The sequence below is a fragment of the Thunnus albacares genome, chromosome 22, assembly GCF_914725855.1.
Source record: "Thunnus albacares chromosome 22, fThuAlb1.1, whole genome shotgun sequence".
Classification (NCBI taxonomy): domain Eukaryota; kingdom Metazoa; phylum Chordata; class Actinopteri; order Scombriformes; family Scombridae; genus Thunnus; species Thunnus albacares.
In genome coordinates this window covers 21,928,355-21,942,738 of record NC_058127.1, presented here as the reverse complement: position 1 = coordinate 21,942,738, position 14,384 = coordinate 21,928,355, and positions in this window count along the sequence as shown.

Genomic DNA, 14,384 nt, shown 5'->3' with positions numbered 1-14,384 from the left:
AAACATGAGCAGTTTGGTAGATAGAGAAAAAACATTGTAAATAGAGGTTTAAGGTGCCTTGTGGCTCATCTGTATCTATGTAGTGAAACAGATGGTAGTTATGAAGGGGACATTTCCACTACAAAGATGGATGCTTACTGTGTGGTTATGTGTTGAGTCACAGAGTGCAGATTTTTTTTTTTCAAACTGAAGCAATACATCAAATAGGCTATCATTACAGTCAATACACACACACACACACACACACAAAACACACTACCAAGACTCCCAGCAATTATTCATGCTTCTCCAACAATGACACATTTAACCCCCACCCCTTTGATCATTATTATACAATAGATCATTGTACAATAACACCGCTCCAACATACATCTCACTGTTTCCCTCCCATAGGCTCCTGTCTCCACCAGCAGGATGCAAAATGTCACCTGGCTGATTTCACTATGGGCTTATGTCTCTTTCAACACAGCAGGAGGGATTGGGCTAAGTGATGGAAAGTGAAGAGGAAGTGAACAAGTGTTTTTCTACAAGCAATGATTTCACTTGTGGTCAGAGTACGGTCATCTCCAGAGGCCAGGTCTGTGTTTTCTTCCCCAGCTTTGGTTCTTTTAACAGTCTGTATTTGAATTTGGAAGGAGTGAAAGAGAGGTGGAGGGAGCGCCTGCAAGGGGCTGATGGGAGCAGACAGAGCATAGGGGTTAGTGTCAGACAGAGCGTTTCTCTCTTCTGCTTATCTCAATCTCTCTCTCTGTCTGATCTCAAATCATAGTCCTGACTCAACTCGAGAAATGAGGAGAAAAGATGGATCCCTTCAGCCATCTTCATTGCTTATACCCCCCTCTTCTCTCTTCTTTCCTCCTCTTCTCTGTCTCCATCCCTCTTTTTTCCAGCCATCCGACTCGAGGCGGCGTGCTGGCCTTTAAAAAGGCAAACTTGTAATCTGATAATTAACAATCTGCTAAATTTCTCAAAAGGAAAACAGTCATGAGAAATGTCTGCCTCATGCCTGTGAGTAGGATGACCTTTTGCTGAGGCTGGAATGGCAGGCGAGGCGAGGCGAGGCGACTCACTTAGAAGCATTTAATTAGCTCTGCTCACGGCTGTGTGCGCTGCCAATGGACAGAGGAGGGAGAACGAGATGGAGAAGAAGGGAGGAGGAGGAGGAGGAGGAGAGAGATAGTTGGGGAGGGATAGAAACACGAAGAAGGAAAAATTCTCTAATTCCAGATGTCTCTAATTTAATACTTGTTTTCCATCTTCATGCAACAGTATGTAACTTACTGATTGTGGAGCATAGGTGGAAGAGGAGTAGAGAGGAGCAGGATAGAAATAGAAAGCAGTAATAACTAGAGGGGCTGGGTTCTGCTAGAATTTGTTTTTCTTGTTGTTGTTATAGTTGACTCCATGGGAAATTGTCTGTCGTAGCCTCGAGGTGACCTCTAAGGTCATGACACGTGCCTTCAAAGGGTGACTCAAAAAGAAAAAGAAATGGATCACGACTCTCACTACCGAATACAATTGTTCTGTCCTCTTCTTCTGTGTTTGTTCTTCCTCTCTGCCTCTCTTTGCTATCTACAAACTAACCTCAGCAGCAGTATAGGAACATATCAGCCCTTTGGCATATTCAGTGGCTTTCCCTTGTATGTCACTGTTCATCTGCTGTAAATAGAACAAAGCTTACAAAGCAATAACAACTGCTTTGGATACACACTCTCTCTTTATTTGAAGGAAGCTATTCTGCCTTTTTTTCATTCTCCATACAATCAATCCTGTTGGAGTATAGCTTGATGAACAGTGCCTCTATTCTGTTCTTCATCTATACTTAAAATGTGTATCCTATTACTGTTTGCACAATAATGACGCATTTTTCTCCCTGGGATCATTTAACTTTCTTTTTTGCCTCACTGCTTTATATCTTTATGGGATGCAATATGTAAATGTGTTCCTTAAATCAAACAGAGCACACTGCCATAATGTCAAATGCAAACTGAAGCTTCACTATGATTTATTGGTGCAGAAAAGGAATAATGTCTCTCAGAAATCCATAAACAAAACAGCCAGAGGAAACCACTGGAAGTCAATTCAACAAAGTCAATAAAGGATCATTATTCCACCTCATTTCAAGTACAGATAGACAAACGGTGAGTGAAATATTAGTACTGAGGCTCTGAGAAGCAGCCAGAGCTAATGCACTTAGAGGGTTAATCACTGCATTTGTATGCAAATATGTATTTAAGTGTGTCTGCCCTTATGGGAGGGTTTAATGAAGGAATTGGGCCCAGGCAGTAGGTGACATTCAGCGCCTGTGTAACCTCAGTGGATAGCTTCCCTGACGCTATTTGTGAATGTTAATTGCTTTTCGGCTGCCGCTGCCTCCCCAGTCTCCACCTGTCCCTCAGTCCCGAGCAACATGGGACTCTCCCTGTCCTTTAAGCCGAATCTGTTGTTTACAAGAGAGAAAATCCTCCTAGGAATAATGTCTGTTGTGTTGGAGCATCACGCCAAAACTGACGCCGGTATGATAAAAGTGTCCCAATGCAGAAGAATAAAAAAAATAACACAGAAACTTCAATTATCGGAGGTCTGACCTCTTTGCTGTCTGGCGCTGTACCTATTGGAAAGGATGGAGTGAAATCCTACTAGTCTGCTCTCTTTCTCCTTTCCTTTTTCTACTGGCGTGTGAAGAAAATGCAGTGTAAGATTTGCATATCCAATTGAACAGAAAGCTAATCCGTCCAAATATAATTTAGTGTGAGAGGACCATGCGTAAGACAAAGCAGACCAGCCTCTTTATATTAATTTTCCCCAGTTCTTCTAGTCCACAAGCACAAACAACAACAAGAGAGAGGAGAGGAGGTGAGATGAGGAGAGACGAGAAAGGGAGTGAAGATAAAGATCTTTCCATTTCTGACAGGGAGCTTTGAATTGAGGTAATCCACAGAACTGTGAAAATTAAAACCTCATCTGTTAAAAAAAATGCAAATAGACCTTTTGATTGAGCTGCTGAAGGAAATTTGCCCAAATCAAAAGATTAGCACCAATAGTTATGGATTATGTTTCACTTTTATGCTCAGTCTCCTCACTCCCCCCTCACCCCTCTGCTCTCTCTCTCTCTCTCTCTCTCTTTTTCTTTCTCAAACTCGCTTCATCCAGATTTCCGTCAGGGTATTAAGATCTCACTGTTTCTCAGGGAGGTGGAGAAGAAAGGGAAATGGATACAGACAGAGAGAGAGAACAAGAATTTGATACACACACTGAAATCTACTTGTGATCTAAATTTGGCCTACAATCCAGTACGTTTCTCAGCCTATTAGCAGGATTCAAATCTGCAATTTAAATATTTAAGATGATAAATCAGGACTCAACATCATGTCTTATTCCTATAAATTAAGACCCCAAAAGAAGCACAAGATTTGCATCTATATTTGTGACAGAAAATATTTGCTCATAAATAAACAAAGCATAAATCCTTGTGATCGGTTGGAAGTGACACTAAACATTTATGAAGGCCATGAATCTGTGTTAAAATGCTAACCATTTAGTATGAAGTGGTGTTTAATGGGCTTCGTTAAGTGGACAACATTGCTAAGTCTGTTTCATCACTGTTTATCACCTGCTACAGCTAACAACCTCTGTTTTTTTACTTTGTTTCTACTGCTTGCAGGCTTCCTCTTAGCCAGCGATATTCAAGAAAAAGCCATATAAATGCTAACAACAGACCATTGATTTTCCTCTGTGAGTGTATGTGTGTGTGTGTGTGTGTGTGGTCGTATCTGATACATCAATCTCATTAACACGGGGAGCTCAGGGTGGAGGCCTCAGAGCCCGGAACAATGAAATAGGTAAATTCAAACTGTCAGCTGTACAAAATAACGCAGTGTAGTGAACCATAGTGTCGACAATCTGCAATTACTTGACTCTGTTAAAGAAGTAAACCTAAAAACTAGTAAACATAGAGGCAGAGGGACAGGAAGATGGAAGTTGTTTCATCTCCACAAACACATCACACTTAACAACGTGGAGAGCTGAGAGCAGAATGCTGCAAGTTGTCATAGAGAGAAAGGGCACAGGGATCACAGGGCTCAGTGTGTGTGTGTGTGTGTGTATATGTGAAAACAGTGTCCTGACAACGACCCTTTCACACATTACCGAGCCCAGAGAAGTGTGTGGTTCTGGTGGGTTGTCAGGCAAGATACATTTCAAAACAATAACTTTGAAGCAGGACATGATCATGTTTTTTGTGGAAAAGAGTTCCATTAACCTTTGTGAATGCTGCACCACAAAGCCAAACAATGGTTGAGCAAATCCATTGATTCAATTCCATTGAAATCAACTGATTTCGCTTATGTCCTATGTTTTGAAAATGTAACAAAACAATCAACAAGCTTTGACTGTAGCGCTGGTACATCTATGCGTTGAGAAAAAACCTCAAAAGATGAAAAGAAGAAAATTGAAATCCAGCATCCAGGAAAAGGAGGGCAGCATGAAATGTGAGTTTGAGGTAAACATGTTTTAAAGCAGTAGCTTTATGCTGCCTTGCCAGTGTATTCTGCAGTGTTGTCATGTCATGTTGTTGGTTTGTCAACATAAGTAACAGTCAAATTGTGGAATTTCTGAACTGTCTTAATTTTTGCACAGCCCGTGGACTGTTAGGGGACAGACCTAGAATACCATCTGAAATCACCGTTTTTGATTAACAACCCAAGATTTCACCATTTTGTCAACTTTGGTCTTGGCCAATGAAAATGGGCCTGAAGGCTTGCAGCTCTAATATGAGATTATGAGGTCAACTTGCATAAGATTTTCTTTGTCAAAGACGAACCATAGTAAACAATTTTGCTTAGCTTATCTACATTCGTAACTTTTCTGCTTTTTGCATTTGTATGGGAAAATGGACTGCTTCAGGGATTCTGCATTGTCTGCATTCCCAGCCCAGAAATCATTACTTATTTCCATTACAAGTAAAGCAGGTAGCTAATATGCTTTTTCACATCAGCCATGGTATCAAATCAGAGCGCTGACTGCTGGCTTCATCACTGTCCTCTTCATTCTTCCCTCCCCTCTTGCTCCTGCTGAATGTGGAGGACAAACGCGTCAGTGCCCTCATAAGCCTTTTTAATCAGCGTGAGAGATTGCCCACATATCTGTTAATTCTGTCACTAATGGCTATTCTTCCTCATTAGGGAACGCTATCGCTTTTCTCCCTCCTCCACATACAGGCATGATCAATTCCTCTATCATTTAGGACCAGATCAATCTCACAGCCCTTCTTCCTTTTTAAACTTCAATATCTCCTCCTTCCATCATGATGCATTACAGCATCTAATTAGTCACATAGCCGGGGGAGTGGAACTGGAGCAGGGGAACAGGTCTGTACATTCAAGGTGGGCTCCTGTAGTATAGATAAGTCTTCATTAAAGAAGCAAATTCCATATACCCATACAAGGTATAAATGGCAGATAGTTAATCAAAGTCTCTTGCTGAATGCTTTTTTAATCCTCAAATCCCTCTCATACTTTTAGATATTGTGAGTTTGTGATATTGTTGTATATCACCAGTCATGTTGAAGAAATGTGTTAATTGGATGCAAGTGGATGCATTGACCCTTGCTACCCTTGTTCTCACTGTCAGTACACGTACACATATCTGTTTCCCCTGCACTCACATATCAATAACTTTCAGTTATTAAGTTCTTCATTAGTTATATTTATTAGTTTTGTTAGTTACATTTTGTCTGTTAGTGTGTGTGTGTGCGTTGAGGGGGGTTCATGCATGCTGTCTGTCTTTATTTATGCTTTAAAGGTGCAGTGTGTAGAATTGAATTGAATATAATATTCATAAGTATGTTTAAATTAGTGTAGAATCCCATGAAAATAGGAATCACTGTGTTTTTGTTACCTTAGAATGAGCCCTTTATATCTACATAGGAAGTGTGTCCTCTTCCACGGAGCCTGCCATGTTTCTACAGTAGCCCAGAACGGACAAATCAAACATTGACTCTAGAGAGGGCCTTTCGCGTTTTTTTGTGAGTTTCATGGCCAACGTAGGTTTTCCTACATGCTTGGAAGGGGAGGGCAAGGGGACGGGTATTCAGTTGGTTGCAATCTGCAATCTCACCGCCAGATGCCATTAAATCCTACACACTGGTCCTTTATCTTATTTTCCACTGTTCTTTGGATTTGCTTTGAATTGCTGTTGTTGATATTGTGCTATAAAAATAAACTTATCAAATTGTATTTACAGTTTTTTCAAAAATCTGCAAATACATTGAGATTACTTTGATATGTTTCAAATACAAATCCACTTGCTTCAAATGTTTTCTAAATTGAAATGACATTTTCTGGAGCAAACATTTGTCTTTCTTTAAGGTACTGACATACATTTGTGCTGGGAACAAATTGAATCACCAAACACTGTTACAGTTACAGTTTTAGGGTGGATTTTTCCTTTAAGGGTTAGATAAAGTCTTATCCTTTGGGTAGAACTGAATGAAAGTATAGATGGGCAGACTTTTTGTGAGGGCTTTTGGGAACCATTGTTTCCTCAGCTTTTAGTACGGTTATAAGGTCAATACAGCCATGAAAGCTTTAGAGACACATAACACACTTATAAACCTGAGTGTAAAGTCCTGCCCTGCAGCTCAACAACAAAACAAAAAGTCACAACTCTGTATAGTAAGAAAGCCACTGTTAGCAAGAAAAGAGTGGACAAAGGATAAAAATATCTATGCAAGGGTTTTTTTTTCCAAGAAGTGATGCCAATTTCCTTTGGAATGGTAATTAGACATAGTGTTTTGATAATGGTTTAATCAAGCTGACATGATTATAACTTTCTCCCTTACAGTGCAGAATCTATTAACTGGTGGTGCAAGGTTAAAAAACAATACTCAACTTTTTGATATGCAATACGCAGGGCACAGTCCTTTGTAATATTATACCTGATGAGGGTGGATTTAATCACTATGTGTGTGTACAAAGGTGGCAGCAGGTAATAATACCACATGAACTAGAGCTCACCTACACTATAAAAAGTACAAATTTGATATGTCAGTCAAATCACAAATGATCAGTAAAAATAAAATGCTTTCATTCATTTCACTTTTTTAAATTATTTTTTTGAACAATTAAATGGTTGCATTTTATTTTTTAAAATTACAGGAGAGTATTGTAGGTTACCAAAAGCTGTTGCTACCTCTCTGCTATCCCACTGTAGTGTAGAGAGGGAGGTGAAGAAAGAGGACAGGGGAGGTATTATTTATTAATAGTCAGTCTCCCCAAAGCTCTGTAAAACATCCTGTTGAGCTCCCTGAGGTGAGCGCACAGCTTCAAAGCAATTAAAACCAAGGCTGTGAGAGTAGGAAGAGCAAAAGGAAAATGGATAGAGAGGCAGGAGGAGAGAGAGAAATGCCAGCCACAAGGCCACTGGGCTCGGCTGGCTGCGCAGTCACATACAGTACTGTACATTCAGCTTTCATGCCTGGGAGGACAGGGTCCCTGAGAGGAATCACCACCCCAGGTCAGGGATCCCTTGTCTGGGTTTAAAGCCCCAGTGAGCCTGGGGACGGGCTAATACCTCTCTGGAGAATTATATAACCATAATAAATGAAATGTATATCCCTTCGCTTTGTGTCCCTCATAGTGATGTTCAGAAGTTGCAGAGGAGAATAGGCCTTTGAGGTGGATGGAGAAAGGAAGGTGAAGTCTTCTGAATGTCTGGTCTGACCCTTCATACTTTGAAGAGATGTTTAAATCAGGTTGTTTGGAGATGATAAGTTGCCCTGAGGTGTGAATGTGAGGTTAAAGGATTATCTACTGTATGTTTGCCATGTTAAAGATTGGCAACCCCTGCAAGGTGTTTACTTGTCCACTGCTGTATGCTGGGATACGCTTCAGCCCCCAACAGACTCTAAATAAGAATGCTTCCTGTAAGAAAAACAGATGAGTATCCAACATATTGGATAGATTGGCCCCAAGGCAGCTGATAGCCATGAACTTTCCAATAAATCTATCTAACTTCTAAAGCATCATTCTTACATGCAGGAACAGTCATATGTTTCCTTGCACTGTCATATGTTTCCTTGCACTGTTTCCAAACCCATTCTATTCATAACCATAAACCTCATAAACCAGCATGAGGGAAGGTTATGCTTATCCATCAGCAAGTGCTGTTAGGCATTATAAAGGCAGCTTAAGTGGTCTTTAATAAAGGTAGGTTTTACATGCCTCCCAGGCATTTTCTCATAAAAACCTGAAAGGTTTTGGTGAGTAATCCTGTCTTATGGGCTTGTAAAACCTTAGCATCCTCCTCTGACCACAGTGACAATATGAACGTCTTTAGCAGAGGTTTTGTGTGCCTCCAAGTGCCTCATAACCCTTGCATAATTGGCCTCGAGTGATGTTCTGTCCTAATATCCCCAGTTGCCCCTCCATCTCTTTTTACTTCTCTCTCCATTCCTGTCTTGTCACTCATCATCTATGATTATATTTGTTGTGAGCTTGATTTGATCAGAGGGGAAAAACTGGAGAAAGAGAGGAGATCTGTGAATAACTTATGAGTGCTCCCTACTCAAAATTGAGGCATTATGATACGTTTATTAGTTCCACTGCTTTGCCATTCTGTGCCCACCGTCAAGGTGAGTTATGCAACTGAGCAGACTGAGACAAAGCAACTATTTTGGGCAAAAAAGCTGTGTTTTCCTTGGAGGCATGAAGGAGGAAATGCCTTGCCTCCAGGACAAAAAAGACAATAAAAAGAGAAAAAAAAGACTTCAAGTAGCAGAAAAATTGGCCAACACCTTTGCACAGGAGGTATTGAAGAGGACAATTATTTTCTAGTACTTATAGTGGGGATGGGTGACTGCGTACACATCTATCCATCCATTTTCTTCTGCTTATTCAGGAGCAGGTCATGGTGGCAGCAGGTGAAGTAAAGTAGCCCAAAATACCAGTTCTTCCTTAGGGATCATAATGGGTTCCCAAGCCTGATGTATGTAATCCCTCCATTGTGCTGCAGGTCTGCCGCAGGGTCTCCTCCCAATTGGACATGCCTGACCATATTTCCACAAGAATTTTCTTGAACCCCCTCAACTGGCAGCAGCTCTATTCAAACATCCCTGTGATCCCAGACACCCTGCATAGGAAGCTCATTTTCACTCACTATAGGAATTGTCCATGACCATGCAAAATGGAAAGGCATGTTAACCAAGAAAGCCCAACAATGTCCAGATCTCATCCACTGCTGTCCAGTTGCCACTGCCAAGATTTTAACTACTTAAATGACCTCTACCAGAGAGATGGGCAAAGTTTCCACCAAGGCCTCCTGTTCTGCCTGAGTGTGTGTGAGTCTTCAAAGTGTTCCCTCCACCACCTGACTATATACCCAGTCAAGGTCAGCAGTTGCCTTTACTTTCTCAGCTGTCTGATGGTTTGCCAGAACATCTCTGAAGCTAAGAAAATGTCTGTCTCTGTGGCACCCCAAACTTTTCTCCAACCAAGTTTTCGCCTCCACAACCACAGCAGCTGCAGTCTTTTTGGCCTAATTGTACCTGGGGAGCTCCTTGGGTTATCCAAGCCCAAAAGGCCACCTGCTTCATCATAGCCACTGTATACTATGCTATGCTGTATCTGGCTGCTATAAGGATTTAATTTCCCTCCAGGGATTAATAAAGTCAACTATGTATGTATGTATGTATGTATGTATGTATGTATGTATGTATGTATGTATGTATCTATCTATCTATCTATCTATCTATCTATCTACCTGACTATCTACCTGACTATAGCTTGACAGCTTCCTCCGCCACTGCTGGGCTACACTACAGCAGGGTAGCTGTAGGCAGGAGTTTTCATAATATTGAGTGATAACGTGTGTGTGGATAAAAAATATTTACAGTGCTGTTTTGCTGTTTACTTGAAAACCAGAATGAGGTGGGATGTTCGTATATTTGAATTTCACACCATATGTTTGGGGTCCACCGCAAAATATTCACCATGCATCATTTAACAACTAATTCTTGCATCTTATAATCCAGGATACAATTTAGTTTCCACTGGGATTCATTGAATTAAATCATTGGAGTTGGCCACAGGAGTAGTTAGGGTAGTAGCAGCTGATCTGAGATGGTTACATATTTGGATTGGATTTCATATGTTGGAGCTTGACCAATAGAGGCCCACCATGAATCATTTAAATCTGGAATTGAACAATCTACACCACATTTTTGCCTAATGAATACCAAAGGGATGGTCAGCGGATGGTCAGAACTGCTCCAGAATTATTAATTTGCCATTCATGTTTTAGCCAAGACCAAGATTTTACATATTGCGTTCTTCTTGGGCAGCACAGCTCTCCAGTGTCTCTTTATATATACTGCATGTGTGGATCCTTTTATTAGTGAAAAAACAACAATCTTGCAACAAAACTGCAGGTCTGCTGCAACTCGTACTTCTTTAAAATTAAGACTGAAGACCTTTCTGTTTGCTGCTGCCTTTGATTAAATTCATACCTGTCTTATTCTATTTTAGCTTGCTTTTTGTTTTCTACTCTCAGCATTTTAATGACTATTTTTAATTGTATTTAAATGTTCTTTTATAGTGTTTCTTTTGCACTTTGTCTCAGTGCTTCTAATGTTTTATGTAAAGCATCTACAATTACCTTGTTGCTGAAATTTGCTATATAAATAAAGTTGCCTTGCCTTGCCTTGAAAGCAGGCTCTTTGATGCATTCATTGATGAAATCAATCAATCAATCAATCAATCAATCAATCAATCAATCAATCAATCAATCAATCAATCAATCAATCAATCAATCATTCAAGTTTATTTATCATATGTATATAAGGTACAATCACAGTGAAATGTAATCCCACCAGTTCTTTTAATTTATGCCTTAAAAAGGGAGGGGGTGGGTTGGTTGCAGTCTTAGGCAGTGACCTCATTTAGGAACCTAGGAACCTAGTGGCCTGAGGGTTGAAGCTCTTCCTGAGCCTCTCAGTGCTCTCAGTGTATCTGCTACCTTCTTCCCAACTGCAGCAGGGAGAAAAGGCCCTTATCCAGGTGGTTTTGATCCTTAATGATTCTCCTAGCCTTATTGTTGCAGTGCCTGCTGTAAATATCCTTTAGGCAGGGTAGAGGACCACCTATTGTATGTTCAGCCAAATGAACCAGTCTTTGCAGGGCATTGCGGTCCTGTTGGGTGCTGTTTCCATACCATGCAGTGATGATCCCTGTCAGGACACTCTCGATGGTGCAGGAGTATAAATTCCTCAGTACTGGAGGAGATACCCAGAATTTCCTCAAGTGTCTGAGGTGAAAAAGTCTCTGCCTTGCCTTTCTCACCACTGACTCAGTATGCAGCGCCCAGGTCAGGCCTTCGGTGATGTGAGCACCAAGGTACTTGACGCTGTTCACCCTCTCCACCAACAACGTGTTGATTTTAAGGGGGGTGTAGTTCCTTTCCTGCTACTTCCCACAAGTCCACTATCAGCACCTTAGTCTTGCTGATGTTCAGGAGTAGGTTGTTGTCCTGACACCGGCAGGTCGGGTCCTCTACTTCCTTAAGGTAAGCCTTTTTATTGTTATCTGTGATTGGGCCCACCACAGGTATGTCATCAGCAAACTTGGTGATGGTGTTGGACTCAAAAGTAGCTACACAGTCATGTGTGTACAGGGAGTACAGCAGGGGGCTCAAAACACAGCCCTGGGGTGCTCCGGTGTTAAGGATGAGTAGAAGAGGTGTGTCTGCCTACCTGCACCGCCTGGGGTCTGCTGTTCAAGAAGTCAAGGATCCACATGCACAGTGAGGTGTTTAATCCCAGGTCCTTGAGCTTATAACTCACCTTTCAGAGAGATGATAGACTGCATTTAGAGAAAGCTCTGTATTGCAGTCATTTATGCATGCACACTTTTATAGCCTATCATGTCTGTGCTTTCATGAATACCTCAAAGCTGGAATGTAATATGCAGCAAAAGATGGTTTTAATCTTTAAAAAAATAGGGGAATGAAAGTCACTATAAAAAAAACCACAGGGACAAGCTTGTTGTCTTTCTTTTTTCCAGGGAGGGAACTCCTGACAACAGCGGCGACCTGGCTGTGAAGGTTGTACTGTAGATAAGTCTGAAGTGCACAGCTATCGTTGATGTCCGGGTCACAAGATACAATCTACGGGTCCATCAGTCAAAACACACATTTGCCTGCTGCTGAGGTTTACTTCCCTTCCTCTCCTTAGATTCCACCCCTCCGTCCCCGTCCTACAGCTTCAGGAATATTAAATATGCGAGCTGTCCCTGTTGCAGATGTGATGCCATTGATTTTGTGTCAATCCCCCAGGCTGCAGTAACTTGATTTGGTATCAGTGATGGCTAAATGAGACTCCTCCAGGCAGGAGCAGAGAGTTTGAGGATGCAGACTAAAAGAACAGGTGAATGGGTTGGCAGGTATCTCATTCTGAACAACTTTATATTCATAGGTAGGGTCATATTTTTTAGTAACATTGAGGCTGAAGAACCCCAGCATGCTTTCTGTCTGCGCCCAAACTTTACAAAGTGCCTCTGCTTGTGTTGTCTCCTTCTTCTTCAGACTTCAGAGACTGATTTTACAAGGCATTTAGAAGTATAATACATAACCTTGGTTATTGTCTCTTGTTCTCTTTAATTCAAGAGGTCATTGAAAAGCCTCAGAGAGTTGGAACTGCAGTATTCAACCTGACAGCAAGTGCTTCTTTAATTTTTTTAATGTTACACAAGAAAGGTAACAAGTCTAGGTCACATCCCACTGGGTTTCTTTAGCACAAGTTAAATTTTCTTAAAGTAATATTCATCATAACTGATTCTACTCTAATGAGGATTCCAGTCCCCTACAGTGCTGAGAGCTTCACCAGAGTCAGCAATGAGCTTAATGCAATTAAGGCTGCAGCCGTCTCATGGAGCTCCTTCGACTTTGTGAAAGACTGTTTGCCCAGCTGCTTCTTAAATGTAGACAAAGCCAGATAAGCAGAGCCTGAGTGCTAAAGGCACTTTCACAAGAGCCTATTTGACTTGTTTTACTTGCCATCAATTTCATTTATTTATTATTATTATGATTACTTTGACTCAGAGGTGTCTGTGGATGTTGATTCAGTACAATTATCTTTTTTGTTTTTGGTATAAATGTTTTTTCCTTTTCTCAAGACAAACAAACACAGATGAAACCTAATAGAACTGAGAATCTGCATGCACAGTGTTGTAGCTGCAATGATTTTAGATGGTCGTTTCCTCAGCTTGTCTGTGTATGTTTGTGTGAATGTGTGGGCGAAAGAGAGCTTGTAAGAGAACTGTCAGTTTATGAAAAATACGCATAGAGCAACGTTTCATTTGATTTACATTGTGCATCCGGTCCTGCATATGCATAGGTTTGATTTTTATGGGAAATAACATATAAATGACAGAGAAATCTAGTGCAGTTATCTGCATTGTGATGCTGCATTGTGATTCACCATAAACCCTGACAGGGGCTCTGTTTTTTGCCACATCACTGGCAGTGTTCCCACCTTCCTGGTAGGAGACCTTCCTCGTTGAACACGGTCCATTTAACAGCTCAACATTGCCACCAAGTGGAAAATAACAGCCATGACCCCACTTTGGCATGAGGTTAAGATCTCCAGATGCTTGCAGTCAGTGCACCACAAGGGGACAGCATTGCAGATGAAAGTGTCATGGTGGGTTCAAAAAGATGAGCAGATGTCAAATCATAGCAGAACTTGGCTCTGGTCCCAGTTTTTGATGAGCGGACATCAAATCAATAATCTGTTCATTAGTCTTACAAGAGGAAATCTAAGAGTGATCTGCTACTCAAACAAATCAATACTGCATGTAGTTACTCTTTGAGCAAAATCCTTTTCTCCATCCATGATAACCATTAATGTATATATATAGCTGCTAAAATGCCTTACTGCCAATATCTTTGGCACAAATAGCTTTCTCTATAGCCTATCAGAGAGGTATGCATAGCATTTTCTTTCTAATTGCACAGGACTATAGACCTGTACCATCTGCTGAAGGGGAAAATGCTCAGCTATCAGGCCCAAAATCTTCCCTTTCCTTGCAATCAAGGTTGCAGTGTGAGAGTGCTAACAATGTGTGAGGTTATTTCCCTCCTGCCTTCATTACTATGTAATTAGCTGCCATGCTATTCAATTTCCCTCATTTCAGACTTTTCAGATCAATATCACTCAGGCTGCTGGCTAAATGGCTGTGCTGCTAGGAGGGCTTTTCTATAGCTGAATGGGAGGTATCAATCACCGGGCTAAAGGAGACGTTCAATGCTCTAGTAGGCAATGACCACACACACTTTAAGGCGCAATCGTGTATAGGCTTTGGAGGAAAAGTGGTGGTGGAGAGATATAGGGA